Source organism: Rhinolophus sinicus, linkage group LG06 (assembly GCF_036562045.2).
Source record: "Rhinolophus sinicus isolate RSC01 linkage group LG06, ASM3656204v1, whole genome shotgun sequence".
NCBI lineage: Eukaryota > Metazoa > Chordata > Mammalia > Chiroptera > Rhinolophidae > Rhinolophus > Rhinolophus sinicus.
This window is the reverse complement of record NC_133756.1, coordinates 56,968,203-56,972,483: the sequence shown is the minus strand read 5'-3', so window position 1 is coordinate 56,972,483 and position 4,281 is coordinate 56,968,203.

Here is a 4,281-nt window from a genome sequence, read left to right as displayed (position 1 = left end):
TAAGAAATGATGTATTAAAAAAAAAGTAATGATAAAGTTCTAGAAAATATTAAGATAAGTAAAAATGCTATTGACTGCATCTTATCCAGATAATTCCATGCTCTATGATACTGAGAAGTACTAGGAAATAGATGATGTAAAAGAAATATCCTGCTTAACTTGAGCATAAGTGACAAAAGGAGACCATTAAAAAAATTAATACAGAAGATTACAGAGAAGGGGGTTGGGAGAAAGCCAGCCAACAGATGCACACAGAACATAAAGACAGTTTTATAAAGGCAAAACATGCTAGAAATTTCCCCATAAAGCTCTTGAATTATGATAAATGTGAGTGCTATGTATGTATATTTGGAAAACCAACTGTGCCTTCTGCTTTAGTTGCCTTTTTTTGCACCAATAATTCCTTAAACAATATTCTATTTCTACAGCATAACTCTGTAACTGTAGTGTAGCCAAGCTTCTCTTGGACAAATCAAGTACTAAATAATTCATTGGTGCTCTGAGGGGAAAAATACCCTCAGCATACTGCTACAGAAAGTTTCCCTTCCTCAGAAACAGAACAGCTGAACACAGATATGCAGAAGCACGTCTTCCTGTAAGCCTCTTCGGAAGGAATCTGGGTGGAGCGCATACATTAGGAAGGAGCTGGCCTACTGGTGAGCAGTCTGCTCATCTTATTAAAATATGTTGCTGCCATTGTTCTTTAACTCAGGTTAATGGTATTTTATTGGCTCAATTAGCTGGGCATGAAATGTGTTCTTTTGCTGAAGAAAAATATAATGGTTTATTTAAGTAAGAACCGGTAGGAATTTATAGGGCTTATTTTATGTATATAAAATAAGCTTATTTTATTATATATGTATATATACATATACATATATATATACATCTTACAAGAGATAGGAGACTATATGATGGTAGGGAGTGAACACATGTGCTTGAACAAAAAAAATAATGTTGATGCAGAAAGGTTGTGATGGCTATTTCCAATGATTAAATTAGATATATTAGATATGGGCATATGTAGTAAGAATATGTATATCACATAAAAAGCACTGATGAGGACACATGAAAGGTAAAAACCAATTGTTAAAAACATTTGCTTTTCTCAAAATCCAGAGAATGCAGTCAATGAAATCTCACTTTATTTTAAAAGAATTATCAATAAGTTTGCAAGATATATCTTTTGCATATATCTTTTTCTCCCATTTACCAGGTCAAAAACAAGTTGAAGGAATAATGTATACAGTCATAAGATATTTATGTTGCATATCTTGCATATTATGTTGCATAATTTGTTTAAGTAACTCTCTAAACTGAATACAAAGATGATTCTTCAAGTAAGTGAATTTTCTGCCTCTCTTCTACTCAACTTTCTCCCACTTCCTAATAACAGATTATCCTGGAGTTTGAGTCTCTTTGTCCAGAACCAATTTCCAAGTGCTACTGTTACTAAATTGTGCATCGCAAGCTCCATCTCCACAGGCTCAGAAGGAAATCCTGACCCTCTTAATTTTATCTCCACTATTTGTGCAAATCCACAAAAGTTGTTTCTCTCATGTTAAAGCCTTGCAAATTCAAGTCCTTTTGAAAGTCTACTGAAGAACTCTTAGGATTCTTACATTTGTATTGCTGCTCTCTCATGAACGGATTATGGAAGTTTGGCTGTAACAAAGGAACATCTGTATATACAACCTGGTGTAAAAACCGGAATTATCTCTGCCCTGAATTTGTCCCTTAAAGAATGGTGGTATTAATTATCTTTACAACTGTTTCTCTAGGATAACAATAACCTGAAGATAATGTTACAATTACCATGAATTTTGCAATGTATTAAACACTTTACATTCACTGCCACATACAATACTTACGAGGCTGGCATTTTTATTACAGGCGTTTTCAGCTTCAACAGACTTTAAGTTCAGATTGTAACTTGTCCATAAACATACAAAAGCAGGTGTGGAGTAGAACTCACACACATGATGCTTTCACTGTAAGTCATATTTTCTGAACCACTAAATTTCAATGCTGCTAAAAAATTGTGTGAGCTAAATATAATGTTAAACTATACATTTTTTATGATCAACAAATAGTTTCAAGAGGACAAGAAAGAGATACAAAATTGAGATATTATTAGTTGAGTAATATGCAAAATTTCTCATAGTTTTTCTTTTTCATCCTCATGAAAACCATTACATTTATATACTATAGCGAAATGAACTTGACTTATGTTTCACAGTTTACATAACTGCTGCATATATTTTTGATAGCCCTATCATATGTCCAACAAATACATTTGCTCTCCACCTCACCTGCAACTTGAGACCTTGGAATATTAGAAACAGGTTTCATTTCATCGCAATGTGTGTGAGGTGACAGAAGAGAACATAATGAATAAGTAGAAGAAGTAGGAATATGACCCCAACTTCCTGACATTTTGATGAGGACACAATATGTCCCTATTGTTTTTCTATCAAGAAAAGTACACTAGATTAGTGTGGTAGCACTGTTCCAGCAGTATATACGGTTGAATATTTAGGTAAAATATGAGAAAAATATTATTATTATGTCAGGGAAATAATGTATTTGGTATCAAGATTTCTCTCACTACTTAAGTAGTGAATAGAATATAAGCCTGGAGAATTTTGACTATGCCCTGTAATTTATTTAAATATGCCCTCACTATTCTGGAAGTCTTAGGGGATTATTTGCAGAATATTGTTTTGCCATATATAGGTAAAGCTAGGTTATTAGGAACTCTTCTTTCAGAGCTTTCCACCAGTTTAATTTCATATAATAGCAATATAAATGATCACAGACCTGGGGGGGTCCCAGCTTTCAGGTGTGTATTACAATAAATCAAACCAAGGATGGGTAAAGTGGACTGCAGGGTGTTTGTCAAAATACCCACAGCTATTTTCAAACACTATGAGTTTAGCCAATAGAAAGATGTTTGCCAATTTCCCTTATGCTCTCACTTTTATGTCTTTTGAACTGTATCAAAAAGTAAATCTGTGTATTGCTAGTTCTTTTAGACCTTATTCATTTCAATTACATTGGTTTATTTATAATTTCTAAGAGCTCATTTTGTCTAGAGGAACAGCAAGTTATCTAACACCTAAAAATATAATTTTATATATCCAAAGCCATAGTTTTCATGGTGTTTCCTTTTATACGATTTTTATATTGCAAGATTTTCTTCTTTAAGGCTGAATTATATCCTTTGTATTTATTTAATCCATTTAATACATTTTTTAATCCATTTGTCTGTTAAAGGACATTTAAGGTGTTTCCATATTTTGGCTATTCTGCATAGTACTGGAATGAATATGGAAAAACTAACATTTCTCTGAGATCATGATTGTTTAAAAAGAAGTAAATCCAGGAATATGTGACAACATGGATAAACATGGAGGACATTATGCTAAATAAAATAAGACAGTACCCAAAGAACAAATACTGCTGCATGATTCTATTTATATGGATTATCTAAAATAATCAAACGCATGGAAGCAAAGAAGAGAATTGTGCTTGCTAGAGGCTGGGAGAAGGGGGAAATGGGAGTTGCTAATCAATGAGCATAAAATTTCTATTGCAGCTAAGTTCTAGAGATCTTCTTTATAGCATTGTACCTATATATATCGATACTTTATTGTACATTACAAATCTAAGAGGGTAGATCTCATATTAACTGTCCTTACCAGAAGAAAATTTTCTTAAAGACAGATTTTTATAATACAAAAATGAAGAGCAAGGCAAGGAAGTCAGACTAATATACTGATTACTAATTAATACTAATCACTAATTAATATTTCTAATGAGTAATCATACATGAAAATAAATAAGGAATGACTCATCATATAATATAGGTCATTTTAAGTGTATTCCAATAATATTACCAATCAGTTACTATGGGTTCTTTGTAAGACGCTAGAAATATGCACATAAAATATAATAGTCATTGGTTCAAGGAGTTTAAGTTGATGTACAAGTCACAGTAGATATTTAAAGAATTAAGTCATCAGTTATGCTTGGATAGGAGTCAGAGAGGTATAACAGAGTTGACAGTTGAGTTTTAAAAAGTAAAGAATAGTTTATCAGATGAAAGAGGGACTGGCAAGTAAAGAGATTTCTAGACTAACCAAAAATACTTTTAAAGTCATGAAGCTATGACATGGTTAGGGGTCTTCAAATGATGTAGTATGATTGGAACTGGGATAGCAGTGAAGGAGGGGAGAGAAGCTGTAACAGTGACTCCTAAGCTATGCAGCTGGTGGGAAC